At 36.2% G+C, this 15,608-nt stretch overlaps 1 protein-coding gene across 7 annotated transcripts in view; it reads right to left on the reverse strand.

Moving 5' to 3' along the window:
* LOC129764826 (ras GTPase-activating protein raskol) overlaps nt 1–15,608 on the reverse strand; it is a 355,896-nt gene that overhangs the window by 204,934 nt on the left and 135,354 nt on the right. For 2 of the 7 annotated variants that reach the window (XM_055764337.1, XM_055764334.1), the window contains exon 1: nt 10,934–11,052. The exons of 3 other annotated variants lie outside the window; for them this stretch is intronic. The gene's annotated coding sequence lies outside the window, so the exon portion shown is untranslated. Of the gene's footprint in view, nt 1–10,820; nt 11,053–15,608 lie in introns of those variants that run through there. 2 more of the 7 variants (XM_055764336.1, XM_055764335.1) reach the window with 2 other exon arrangements.

Here is a 15,608-nt window from a genome sequence, read left to right on the forward strand (position 1 = left end):
CTTTAAAAATAGTTTTTTGTGGTTTTCGAAGTATCGAGAATAGACATTACTGTTACTTTAACTTTGAAAAAAAGGTGTTGAAGTTTTTTGAGGATGTCGAGAACGAAAAGACCCTAGCTTTTTATATGATTCATGGATAACTTTGTTTCACATAGAATATCAGAAGATCTGGAAGGTATGTGTTTGCGAAATGTGTTTATTTTTTAAAAAAAAATCATATGTTTCAGGACAATACTTACCTCACTGTATGTCCATATGTTATGTAGAAAAGTTTCAGCTTGAAAATTCTAAAAGTTAATTCTTAGCTTATTCAAATTTTTTAATGCATTTTCAAAAAAAGCACATAACATGCCTATAAATGCGTCGAGATCAGCAGAACAATTGGGAAAAGAGAACATCACGAAAATGAACAAATATTTTCTGAATTTTCGATATATCTCTCTATATATATATAAATGTTCTGTTCGTTTGTGTACGCGTCACAAACTCGAAAAGTGCGGAACCAATTGAGCTCAAAGTTGGACACAATATACAATCCACTTCAAGGAGTGTTGTTACGGCATAAAAAATGGAAAATTGGAAGAAAAATGATATTATATATCCAGAGTGCGTTTCTGAAATTGAGCTTCTAATGATAATCGACTATTCAGCAATGAATATGTGTTCTATGTGATGGAAACATCTTTTTTCCACGTGTTTGACAAAATCATGAACTGAAATTGTGTTCCGAAGTGATTTGAAATTTATCGATTTCCCTCATCTATCTTTATAGATTTAAATTTTTCTGTTCGTTTGTGTGCACGTTAAAAACTCGATGAGAGTTTTTACCAGAGCTCAAACTATGTTACAATATACAAAACAACCAAACTCAAACCTAAATAATTTTCTACATTTCATTCCTTAACCATCATTTTGTAGTTTTAAGATTTTTTCGAAAGAAAGTTGAAAAAAAAACTCAAAATTTAAAAATAATTCTCACACCATATCTATCCGACCTACAAAATTTTAGCCAAAGAATGGAATGCAGGAAATTATTTATTTTTCCATTGAAAAATATCAAACAAATTTTTGAAAATAAAATAATCATTTTTTTTTTAACAAAAACATGTTTAATTAAAAAAAAGTATGAATAGCCTTTACAATTTTCAACAAGACTCGCCATTTACTAGGACTAGGGTTGGTGTTACAACATAAAAAAAATGAAAAATTCAACTAAACCATGCAACCACAATATACCACAGCAAAGCGTGGCAGGGTACAGCTAGTTATGTATAAAAAGTTTCGGGTTTCCAAAAATCACATAAACAAATAGGGGTTCTTTGGTCTCAACACCTCGGAAATCATGCGTATCCAAAAGTTAACCTAAGAATCGATTTTTTAACAATAGGTAAGTTATGTCAACTCAACTGACCCACCTCAAAGAACAACAACGAACAACCAACAGAAATGCGATTAGCCAAACCAAGCTCGAAAACAGAAACCACTCAAGGAGCAAACAACCGAAATAAACATAAACACAGACCTCAGACACATGGAAGCTACGAGTACAGGACATTTGATAGGAGAACGAGTTTTGACCACCAGCGACAGCGACCAGGAGACAGCGATAAGGATATTCGTTGCGTGGTAGGCAAATAGAATAAGTTTCCTGCATAGCGTAAAACAGAACATAAATTAGTCTTAAGTCAGATGTCGTAGAGTGCGCTTCATTATTCCGAATGCCCAGATAGGATGGTGGGCTCTGAGACGAAATAAAAATATGCGTATTTAAAATATTTCGAAAAGAAATAAATACAGGAGAGTTGAGCAATATCAGAGCAATTTGTTTTTCGGTAGATCTTTGTATCATGGAATTGCTGATCATGTGCATTGTCGTGGACTGTATTTATTTGGTTTATTTGTTTGTTGTTATTCGGTGAATGTAATAAAAATTGCAACATTTTCGTGCTCTAGCATTTCCCACATTTGGCAAGTATTCTGAATGTTTTATATTTTTTTTCTTTGAATTAATCGATAATCTTCAAAACAAAAACTAAAAAAGTGGCAGCCAAAGCCACTGAGGTAGTAAACGAGGAAAAAAAACTGGTATATTCACAAAAAAAGGCGAATTTACAGATCACTCAGGATGGTGGGCTCTGAGACGAAATAAAAATATGCGTATTTAAAATATTTCGAAAAGAAATAAATACAGGAGAGTTGAGCAATAAATATCAGAGCAATTTGTTTTTCGGTAGATCTTTGTATCATGGAATTGCTGATCATGTGTATTGTCGTGGACTGTATTTATTTGGTTTATTTGTTTGTTGTTATTCGGTGAATGTAATAAAAATTGCAACATTTTCGTGCTCTAGCATTTCCCACATTTGGCAAGTATTCTGAATGTTTTATATTTTTTTTTTCTTTGAATTAATCGATAATCTTCAAAACAAAAACTAAAAAAGTGGTAGCCAAAGCCACTAAGGTAGTAAACGAGGAAAACAAATTAACAATGAAGATCAAAAAGCACATTACAATTATCAGAAGTATAGATTTCCTTCCACCATTTTCCTATAGATGGCTCCACCTGTATGTGGTAGTCAAAATAAATAGATCATACGAAATTAAAAAAAAAATGGAAAATTTGTTGACAGAAAAACATTTTTTTCCTGTAAAGGTGACCATTTTTCAATGTATGAGTGACTTGTTGTCTATTTATATATAATTTTTCAGAAATTTATAAACACATGTTTTCGAGAAAAATGAATTTTAATTTTCAAAATTTTTTTTTTCAAAAATTTGTTTGATATTTTTTAATGAAAACCTAAATAATTTCCTACATTTCATTCCTTAACCATCATTTTGTAGTTTTAAGATTTTTCGAAAGAAAGTTGAAAAAAAAACTCAAAATTTAAAAAAAATTCTCACACCATATCTATCCGACCTACAAAATTTTAGCTAAAGAATGGAATGCAGGAAATTATTTATTTTTCCATTGAAAAATATCAAACAAATTTTTGAAAATAAAAGAATCATTTTTTTTTTTAACAAAAACATGTTTAATTAAAAAAAAGTATGAATAGCCTTTACAATTTTACAACAAGACTCGCCATTTACTAGGACTTTAGCTTAGTACCATACTGGCTCTAAACATCTCCGTTAGAAGAGGGACAGTGATATCCTTGCTTTTTTGTAACATCACCGGATAAATCCCATCTGGTCCTGGAGATTTGAAGGGCTTCAAGGAATCCACTGCCCACTCAACCCTTGACTTCGTGAAGACCGCCCTAGTCAATTCATTAGCTCTATTCTCTTCTCTGATTAGACACGATTGAGCTGTATTGAAGACCTGTGCGTGTCCGGAAATCAATTGGATTGAGCCTGGAAAGTGTGTTTCCATCATGATACTAAGTGTTTCCTGGGAATCGTATATTGATCATTTCTTTTTTTCAGACTACCAAGTCCTTTGGTGTGATCCTTAGAAAAGGCTTTATAAAGTCTTGCTGCAACAGGTAAACTTTCTAGCTGTTCACAGGTGAACTTCCAATCCCTTCCCTTAGATTTACGGATTTCTTTGTTATGTTCTGTTAGACAGTTTTTGTAATCTGTCTAATCAGAGGTTAATTTTGCTTTGTTGAAGAGTTTTGTAGCCGATTTTCTAAGCCTTTAAAGTTTTTTTTTCCGCCAAGATGCATCCTTACTTACCATACAAAAAAAAAGTTCATATTTCAATGAGGTCTAAAACTTTGTCGAATATACAATATCGCTATCTAGACTTTGAACAAAATTAGGATTAGTTGTAATTTTTGCAAAGAAAACATGGAACTGTTGTTGTTAGAATAACTTTTTCCCTGTAAAAGTGCCCATTTTTCGATGTATGAACGACGACGATTTTTTTTCGAAAATTAAAAAAAATGCGTTTTTGAGAAAAAAATAATTTTAATTTTCAAAATAATTTTATTTTCAGCGGAATTTAAGAAAAAAATTGTGGTTTTAAGTAAATTTAAACAATTTTGCCACATTTTATCCGTTGACTAGAATTTGGTAGTTTTCGAGTTATAATTTTTTGTAAAAAACCAAGAAAAAACTTGGCTTTTTTTCAAAGAGTAATCCAATTCTGTTTGAATATTTCAAGTATACAAAGTTGCTTAAAAGACCCATTTGTTTACACCCACAACGTTTCACTGCTATCTGAGATGGTGTTGCAACGGTCAGATTAAGTGACATGAAATTCGTCATATTTGCCATACAATGAATTTGATAATCATATAGTATAATAATCGCAAGAAATAGTCGACTTAAGTTTGCATCGTAACGTTTTTTCTCGTCAAGTTACGAGTCAAAATCTGCGGAAGATATCACTTCCTTAAACCTGAAGAGATGTGGGTTTGGAGTATTCTAAAATGCTTACTGCCAGGCAGGGTTGCCAGCTATAATTTTCAAAAATCAGGAAAAATGAAAATAAAAATCAGGAAGAGATCAGGATAACTCATATTGAGTTGTCCGGAAAGTTCGCGCTGATTTTCATTGTGCATTTTACATTCATATTATTTTATTCCACAATCTTCTACCATCTTACGCCATCTTTCAGACAGTTTAACATTCTATCCTCCCAGAATATGTTTGTTTTCTCAGATATCCTGGTTTCATGAAATTATTCAGCACTGTTTTGAAAAACATCGAAACATTTGTGTGTGTTGAAAATAATTCTGAATTTTAACTCGAGAAAAGCTTATTCAGTCGATTCGCAAGGATCATACATATTGATAAAAATCTTAGGTGAAGCTTTGTATCAAGAGAATTTAATTTTAATTATAAATGCGCGGACTGGAAAGCTATTACGGCAGTCCTCATTTCCATACAGGAAATCTTTGAAAGAGATTCCAGTATATTTTTTACGAATAATTTTCATTCTGATAAAGTAAACAGTACAAACATCAGAAGAAATCAGGATCACTCTAGAAAAATCAGACAAAATTGAGTGTTTTTAAGGTTATCAGGGGACGTCCCAAAGTCCAAAGGAAATCCTGAAAAATCAGGAAGGTTGGCATCTCTGCTGTCAGGTCGCTATCAATGGTACAAAGTATCGTGAGTTACCTAGAGCATAACGATCAAGATTCATGTAAAAATCAAAATCAATCAGAACGATCGTTAAAACCCTGAAATCTGTTAAAGGTGTTGTCAAATAAATTATTACCACGCCGACTTGGAAAAACGTTGATAGAAACCACGATTTTCAAACGTAATCATAACCGGACAGTGGTCGGTATCGGGAACGACAGTAACAAAGTAATCGCCAAGAAATCCAAAAAGAATTCAGACTGTCAGATTCCTCAAAAAAGAGAAAATATGAACGCGTTGCGCAGTGCAAGATACATGTAAGTATTAGGTCAAAAGTGTTCATAACGCTAGTGCTAATGTAGGGCTTTTATTGGGTAATGGAAGTATGACTGCAAGTTGACGCAACTACAGTAGAACCCCGATTATGGGTGGAATTAAATGACAAAAATAACAGACGGATAACAAAAAATAACAAATAACAAAATATGACTTAAAATAAGGTGCAAACATGAAAAAAGGTATTTTAGCACGAAAACTTTGTTTTATCAGTACAGAAATTATACATCTGTAGGGTCACCAGTGGCCAGGTAATGATAAAGCTAAATGACCAAAACAAAAGAGCAAGAGCCTACCACTGATTGGCAAATTTAGAGAAAATCTATAGAATTATAATGAAACTTAAATTTGTGGATAATCCGCACCAGATAATCGAGGTTGTACTGTATTTTCAACTCATTTATCTGTATCAATAGTGGTTCAGATATTGCAGAGAACACTGTTTTGAGTCTCATCAGAAAATTTCCAAATTATATTTACTTCTGAAAACGCTCAATGTTTTGTAAATCTGAATAACAAACAAACCTGTTAACATCCATAATGGATTGTAGGTAATAAAATCAATATGATTTTTTTTCTTTATTATTCTTTCTCAAACACCGCTTAAATTGGAGGCTAACCAGCATACTAAATTAGATTGTGTCACATTTATCCGAAACCCACTCACCCGAAAGACAGTTACCCGAAAGACTTTCATCCGAATTCCACTTACCCGAATGTAACAAATACCCGAATGCGACAGTAACATGTAACATCTACCCGAACGGACACGTACCCGAATGCGACACTTACCCGAAAGAAGGATATATTCTAATAATACCCAAATATTATTATTAGGAAGTATTTGTACATTTATTTCTGATCAGTGTGCATTTCCATTAAAAAAGTATGCTCGTGGGTAGTGCAATTTGAGAAATAGTGGCGTAGAATCTTTTTCAAAATAATGTGAGAAATGGGAAACGAAAGAATGTAGTTTTATAACGTATTATGAAGTTTATCCATTCATATGGATGACGCAGCCCGTTTACTTAAAAGAAAGCTGACAATTTTGGTACATACGTATTATGGCACTCCCTTGTGCTCCCTTGGCCGAGTGGTTAGCGTCACAACTAACATGCCGGGTGTTCGGGTTCGATTCCCGTTCTGGTCGGGGGAATTTTTCGTCAAAGAAATTTCCTCCGACTTGCACTGTGATCACGCGTATTCTAGAGCTTGCCACTCAGAATGCATTCAAGGCGTGTTACTTGGCATAGAAATCTCAACTAAGTACTAATAAAAATGACGCAAGTAATACTACGTTGAGACGGCGAAGTTCCTCTAGGAACGTTAGTGCCATTGAAGAAGAAGAAGAAGTATTATGGCACTGAAGTGCAATTTTAATTTGGTTTTTTTTCGCAATTAAATTTATTGTGAGATCAAATACATAACATGCTTAATTAACTGAGCAAACGTAATGCACCAGGTAAACGTACTTACTAAAGGATCGTCTCCTATGTTTCAAACAAACCGGGCAATCAGTGGAACACAGGTTTACTTGCGAGAGGCCGCCGCTTCCGACGGCGGGTCGGCGGCCAACCCGAATTGCGTCACCTCGGCGGCTTGGTGCCGCCTAGGTTCCTTATCCTCGTTAAATGGAGACTACGCCCCCATTACGTTGACCTCAGAATAAATTTCCTCACGAAATAATAAATTCATTATAAAAATTGTGCTGCGGTGGTAAATAGGTAAGTACCATTTTTTATCAATTCTTTTCACATGGTATTTATGCTTTATATTTTTTATGTTAACCTTTTCACTGCGGCTCAGTCTCGAAGAAATCCAACAGCAGGTACGGCGCGTTATGCGCATGTCGGTCCTTGTGTTGCAAATAAAATAAAAATATTCATTTATAATTCATTTTAAATAGCTTTTTAAGCATAGCATTGAACTCATCTTAGGGATTTTGTCAATTATATAAATTGAAGAAACAATTTGATAATTACTTTCTGTATGATATATCCTAGAACATGGGTCAACGCATAAACCTACATCACATTCTTTGCATTCGTATCTACTTTCTCGACGAATGTAATGTTTGCTACATACTATTGTGAAGAAGTGAAAGACTGGCGAGAGCTTATATATACGCCCTTCGTAGTAGAAAGGTGAAAATTACCTGCTTAATTTTTGAAATAGTCCTCAACCCATGCTCATTTTTAAATGATCTTTTGGCCTTAAAGATCAATACGGAAAGGAAAGAAGACAATTCAATTGTGCCTACACTAATTTTGAAAAATGACACCGCGAAGTCTACAATATCATTTTCAAATTTCCTCATTACAATTTTTCATTTCACTTCGTATTCTTTTTACTTTTTCATGTTGTTTTGATTTAATTTTGTTTATCAACAGGAGATTCGACGAAACTCATAATTTGATTTGTCGGAATCTTTCATTCTCATTCGGGTAAACATTCCAATCGGGTAAATATTGCATTCGGATGATGTCGCATTCGGGTATTTGTTACATTCGGTTATTTGTGGCATTGGGGTAAATGTCTATTCGGGTATATGTTGCATTCGGGTATTTGTTACATTTGGGTGAATGTATTCGGGTATGTGTTACATGGTGACCGGAATAAATCGCCACAGTAAACAACTGCAACAGAAACAACCGCTTAGAAAAAGTGTAGTAGGCTAGAAATATTTGGCGCGGGAAAAACATCATGTGCCTCACATTTCTATTATAAATTTATTCTCTTGTTCTCGTTTTTCGAAATTTATTCTGAGGACAATGTAATGGGGACGAAGTCCCCATTTGGCGAGGATAAGGAATCGAGGCGGCCCATGCCGCCAAGATGACGCAATCCGAGTCCACCGCCGACCCGCCGTCGGAAGCGGCGGTGTCTCGCACGCAAACCTGGGATCCACTGATTGCCCGGTTAGTTTGAAACATAGGATACGATCCTTTAGCAATGTCCGACCGAGCTCTAGCGAGCGTCGGACGGTATACGTCTGCCCGGGGCGTTACGTTTGCCTGGGGCGATACGTTTGCCCGGTTAATTCTTGTTTTGAAATACAATACCGCGCCACAATATTTATAGCCTACTACACATTTTATAAGCGGTGGTTTCTGTTGCAGTCGTTTTCTGTGGCGATTTATTCCGGGAACCGTGTTACATTCAGGTAAATGTGTTTCGGGTAACCGTGTTTCGGGTGAATGGTATTCGGGTGAATGAGACACAACCTCTAAATAAGCAGACGCAAAAAAACAACTAGACGCTTCTATGGTATCCCAAATAAGATTTAGTAACGTTTATTAAAAACTGTTACTGTAGTATTTCTACAGCCCTATATTTTGCATTTTTTGATGTTTGTCCTATTTGTCTATCCTATATCCTATATGAGCATATTAAGTGTACAAAGAATTTACCATACGTTCTACATGCGGATATAGTAAGGATTTGAGGCTATTGTAGTGTTCACTTGTTACATGGGTTGTTGATCCTCTATGGGGATGTTACGTGTTTTTCTGCATTTTGTACTTCTGCACTTGATACTCTGAGGTTCTTTGGATGCCCATATAATTCCGTACACGTAGAACACACAGGATCCGTTTAAAAACAATTAATTTTGCATGAACTCAGTAATCTGCACTGGATTTTTAATCGACTTCCCTCGTGTGAAGCACGCTATATCCACCTAGTCTACCCAGTCTGAATATGTATGGACCTGGGCGTCAACTTCGAGCACGCAACCTTTTTCTAATAAAAACATTTAGAACAAATGATGTAAGCAACACCCCTGTCTATCGCACGATGTGTATACGTAATCATCGTGGTGACGTAATTGGCATTGCGACGGCAAAAGAAAGAACATTTGTTACACCTACATTTCCTAACGAAATGAATGAATAATTAATTCCACGTGACGACGAACCTGTTCAACAAGTGGTTCGGAAGAAAAATAGAGCATTCAGACAACAGAAGACTACTCACACGACTGATGACAATTATAAACTAGAGCGGATCTATCCCTGGGGTGTATGTCATTATCTAGTCAACATTTCTCTAGTTTCGATTTGTTTAAAAGTCGAATAAAAATGATTGACAATGACAATTTTTTTTGCAAAATTCAATTTTATTATTCAACATAATTGCCTTCGAGGGCGCTATAGCGATCTTGCCACTTGATATCATTTTTATAGTACTCTTTCGGTTTTTCCTCAAAATAGGCCTCAGTTTCGGTAATCACTTCATCATCGGTCTTAAATTTCTTACCAGCGAGCATTCTCTTCCGGTCTGCGAACAGAAAATAGTCGCTGGGGGCCAGATCTGGAGAATACGGTGGACGCGGAAGCAATTCGAAGCCTAATTCATGCAATTTTGCCATCGTTTTCATTGATTTCTGATTTTTCCATTTTTTCACAATAATTTCACTCTCAATGCTGTAACTCACGAACCAATTAACCGATTGCTGTCAAATTTTGACACGTATCCATTGAAAGATGGTGCTTTGTGATAGTCAAGTAGATTTTTACAAGAGGCGCCATCTAGATGTCAACCTTATGAACTTTTCAGCCGAACTGTTAGCGACCAGCTTCAGATAACTTCTACGTATATCAAAGGAATTGAAGAACTACCGAATTTCGGATTTTGGTACAAATTGGATTAGACCAGTAGCTTGATGCAAACCCTTTGGAAATTGACTAGGGCATACAGGAGTTTAAACAACCAAGTTTCAACACGAGTACACTTTACTTTCACCAGTTGAACGGAGGTACATTTCAAACACGAGCTACCATTCTCTTATAGAGATAAATTACTGCTAAGTCATGTTCATTCCAAATTTCTATCATATCCATCAGTTTCCAGCCAGTTTGCTTCAAACGGCAACCTTTCCTTCTGAAATACACGTCCATAAAAAACCGTATTGACGATTGGCTACATTCAATGGTATGGTTGTAAGTGACTGTCAGCCAAATTAAACAGCGAAGGAAGTCCGCAACTGAATTCTGCGAATTCGTAAACACGTCAAACGAACCCAGTTATCGACTTGTAAAAACAAACTAAAACCCGCGGTAAACATGGGATGGTCGATCGCTACGCTATGTAATCACATGTCGAAGAGCTGCTAAATTATTGAACACCACTTCAAGATCAACCCAAATGCGCGCACTGTCTGCCTACAAACACGCGCGTTGTTCTAAAAACAAATCCACCTCTCATTGCCAATATATCGCACACACAGTAACAGAAATTTTTTGCAACGAGCCGCGCCGCTGGCAGAGATGATTCGCACAGTTTTACAGTTCTCACAAATTGACTTCCGCCCACAAAGAAAGCGTTTTGCCACCCCCACTTTCACATCAAAGCAAGACGCGCTTCTCTTCCTGGATATTAGTGCTTCTCCACGCGGACCCACATTCCCAGTCGGGGCACTGTGTGCACACACACGCGCACACACTTACACAGGAAGTACAAAGCGAATTGCTACCGCTGTAACGTTACGCGACGTAAGAGCGAATACACGTAGAAATACCACGTGCGCACTTAGCGACCGACCCGCGCGACCCGCACTCACCAGTGGAGCAGCTGTGGGTGAAATATGGCTGCAACAACAACAAACAATAAACAAAACCGAACCTATCAGACCAGACGCCGGTCTTTCTGCAAACTTCCCGCCGCGGATGAAGGTTCGAACGAGACTGAATGTTTATGAAAATATCAACATTTTCCTACGTGCCGGTCGCGGACTCAGCTGATTATACGCGCGCGCCCCATACGCTTGGGAGCGGTTGAGCGCTGTTGATTCAGTTCGTCAGACGAAAATGCGAGAGCGAAGAGTCACTCGAAGAGATTCATGGAAAGCGGAGCCAGACTGAAGGAGAGCAAATGAATGGGTTGAGTATGGAGAGATATGCCCTTTGTTTCCGAGTCTATACCGGCGTATAATTTTCAGTTTGAATGAGAAATTATTCTAATTTGGCAGTTCTTCATGGAGTTGCATGATAATTTGATTGCGTAATTTCAATAAATTCCATTCGAAACCTTATGTATGTTGCAATTCATAATGCTAGAATTCCAGTGAATTAAACAGAACCTTAAAATTTAAATGTGCCAAATCTAGAGCTATAAATCATTGCGCGAATTTCCAGACTTACTGAAGAACATTTATAGAGGGCATTCGTACAACTTACATCAACCTTTCATGCTGTCGCGGGCGTTGTCCAAACTGTCACAATGAAGCGATTGTGGAGAACGTGTCATCCATTAGGAGCACATCCAGAATGTTATGATTTTGATATGTGAATATGAATTCGCCCATTCTGGTAGGTTCGCTACACGTGTGTATTGAAATATCAAGTTGTCTGAATTTATAAATAATGTTTCGAAGCTTGAAAAAACTTAAATTCGTTTTAATTAATGGTCAATTCAGTAATTACACATTTTTTTCGTGGAAGATCACAAACTTGGCGATAAAGAGTAAATGCATCGCAAAATGTGCATACGTAAATATAATTTATATAATAATTAGTATAACTCAAAATCTATAACTCCTACAAGAGTGTGTGCTATTGGGAAATTGTCCAAATTTCATACAATATAATAAAAAAAATCATTATGTCCAAACAAAACTGAATCATTTTTTAAAGCGTAAAACACCCCAAAACTTGTGCTTTGAATATTGGTAAATTTATGATTATAATTTTCTTAAGAATTAAAAAGATTCTTGAAAAGTAAGATTTTTTTCATTTTGGGACTTTTCGGAAAATTACAATTTTCTCATAAATGCAGCTTAGGGTTGATCGGAATGATTCTCGAGCATCAAAACATCCCTTTGAACGAAACAGATATAAGGTAAATGATTTTGGTTTGTCCAGTCGAAAATATGATCATGGTATGTCCTCTTTTTTGAATATTCTAATTTTGCACACCTTTGTCAAATCAGGTATTCGAATGCTTCAAAACATATCAATAAAATTGTCTTTTTCATGATTTACAGTAGTTTTATAGCATATTTTTACGGAATCACATGTTTTAAAGGATTATAAAATACACCTTCTATTCGTGTCAATGCGCCCATCATTCGAGCTATCTTTTAATCGATCACCAGATGATTATTTGGCACGTATTCAGATCTTTTCTGGATTATAACACTTACAAATATTGTAAACATCATGCTTGCACACCATTTGTATCAGATTTACATAGCTAAACCATTAAATTAACGCATTTTGATGAACTCAATTCTGATCATGAGTTATCCAATTCAATAATGTTGTTTTGTCCACATGATTTCTTTGGCAACCGTTTGGCGCGCTGCAGGTTGTTTATTGTGTCCTTCGCGCATAGCAGAAATAAAGTTTCTCTATGTTGAGTGTGTTGAGGTGAACACTTTTAAAATGCCCAAGAAATTGCAATATTCTGAAGAAAGCATAAATTATGAATGGATCAATATGATGACAGTAAACTCAAGCAATGATAAATGCAACATCTACTTGAGAATTCGAATGTTTTCATTCAATAATGGTGACTTCTACAACCGGACAAACCATGATCATTTTTTGGACAGACCATGATCAGAGGTGGTCAAACCATGATCATAATTCTTCTTTGAGGAAAATCGTTAAAAAAACATAAAAATTTGAAAAATTTCAACACCTTATGGAAGTAACGAGTGTTAAATAAAAAATGAGAATTTTTTCAATACCTTTCAGTAACTTAAATAAAGAGCGTAAAATTTTCTTTCTCCAAGAAAATTGCTCTTTGGGCTCCCTAGAAACAGTAGGCGTGTTTGGTTTTGCTAGTTTGAATTTAGTCAAAGCAAAGGTGGCGTCGAAACAGCACGTGCTCCGCGAACGCATTGTACGGTTCTACGAAACGCATTTCCAGCAAGGAAAAAAGTTCACGGTGGCACATTTTAAGAATTTTTTTGTCAGTACGGTATATCGTATCCTGGGTTCCCTGAACGTAGAGCGGAAGGTCGGAAGTGGTCGTCCGGTGACGATAATGACGAAGCAAATGAAGACATCGTTAAATAAGCCGTTTGACAACAAGGACGCAACCAGCCTGTGTGACACCGGTCGGAAATATGGCTGCTCCCACGTATTGACCCATCGGACCCTCAAGATGGAAGGAATCGTCTGCAGGAAGAAGACGAGGTCACCGGAGTACACGGAGGAGCAGATTGAGACGGATAAATCACAGTGCCGGTGGGTGACAAAAAAATACCGCGGGACGTCTTTTGTTCTGGACGACGAAAGCTATTTTCCGCTGTCCAAAACGCATATTCCAGGAAATGATAATTACTACTCCAGCGACAAGTCATCCACACCGCCTGAAGTGAAATACAAGTTCAAGCACAAGTTTGAAAAAAAAAGATTATGTTGTACATCGCCATTTCCGACCGGGGCATGTCAATGCCTAGGTTTATGCCGAGCGGTCTGGCAATCAACCAACAAATCTATCGAGAAGAGTACCTCGATAAAATCCTGCTGCCGTTCCTGAACGAGCATCACGCGGATGGGAAGTACGTCTTCTGGCCGGACAAGGCGTCTACCCATTACGCCAAGAAGACGCTGGCGTATCTTGAGGAGAAAAAGATACCGTTCGTGCCGAATCGTAACCCAACAAACTTGCCCCAGTGCCGCCCAATAGAGGATTTCTTTGGCTCACTCAGTGCCCTAGTGTATAAAAACAATCGGAGGGCCAAGGACACGAAGCAACTGACTACAAGAATCCGGAATTGTATCCGGAAAATGGACGTAAGTGCCGTACAACGTTCTTGTGAGAGCATCGCGACAAAGTTGCGTCGAACAGCAGACCACGGCCCTTACTCAAACATTCACTGACATTTTTTTGAAGAAAATACATTATGTTATTAATAAAAAATAATCGATTAAAAAAATAAAATTTTATTATATGTGATTGAAAAAATTCTCATTTTTTATTTAACACCCGTTATTAGCAATTAGAGACTTGGGGCTTTTCAACAAACCCAAACTCGTATCGATTATATGTGATTTTCATGAATAAAAACCGATTTGCATTTACTAGTTGCGTGAAAACACCTCAAATAAGACAAACCAAGATCATTCACCCTACTTTAAAAAACGCTGCACGTTACAAAAAAAATGCTAAGTCTCTTAACAAGAAGTTAAAGAAAAAATTTAAAGCGCAATGACACTTTGTGCTCCATTTCACGGAAAAATATTTATTTTTATTTAGGCTCTTTTGGCGGCAGTCTGACGGTTAATGTTTATGAAATTCAGTTCTGTGAATAGAAAAATCACAAAATCACGCGCGTTACGACGGTTCAACCTTCTGGATATTGCAGTAAGGAAAAAAATAATCATGGCAAATGAACAGTTCCGGCATTTGCTTCCGCCTCCCGTTCAACTTACCTCGCATTTCAACTTTCCCCGATGTACCTAATCAGCCATTCCATGCCAATGGAAATGGGCACCCTAATAAAAAAATAAAAAATACGGTTCTAAAATTTTGCGATAAAGAACAAAATTACCTATTTTCACGGAAATATGAGAACCCCTAAATCGCATTTGCATTGAAGTCCATTTAACTGAGAAGAATTAAATGAGATAGATGAGTGAGAAAGCAACTAAACGCCCGAATGACTGTTGAGTCATGTTGACGGAGAAACTGCTGGAAGAAGCCAAAACTCTTTTCCAATTGAATGCGAAGGAGAATTTTTTCATGGACCGCTGACTATCCTCAGTTGAGTATTACTTTGCCGAGCCCTGATGCCCATATTGCGATGTATGGATGACAAGTAGCCAAGCATATTGTTCATTTTTCAGCCATTCGAGCCAGTTTTGAATTGATCATTAAATAAAATACAATTTCAGTTTTTAGTGTTTTGTTTTTCAACGCAGAACTTTAATTATTATTGTGCTTATAATTTATAATAAATATTCAGACGATTTCCCAAAAATCACCCACAAAAGAACACATTGTTAAAGGTTTATATTTATTCGCGGATAAATATGCAAAAAAGATATGCAAGATAAAGATATGGAAAGATATGGTACAAAAACGCTTTGAAGTCACGTATATCTTTCTTAAAGAAAAAAATATATATTTTTGTATTTTCTCTCTCAAAAATATTTAGATTTTTACTAATTTGCACTAAAAATTACTTAAATCTCAAGAATCTAATATAAGAGTTGATAAATCGTAGCTCAAAATCCAGATGTCTGATTAAAATATGATGTTTTAAAAAGATGCTGTAAAATGAA

Source organism: Toxorhynchites rutilus, chromosome 2 (genome assembly GCF_029784135.1).
Source record: "Toxorhynchites rutilus septentrionalis strain SRP chromosome 2, ASM2978413v1, whole genome shotgun sequence".
In the NCBI taxonomy this organism is placed as follows: Eukaryota; Metazoa; Arthropoda; class Insecta; order Diptera; family Culicidae; genus Toxorhynchites; species Toxorhynchites rutilus.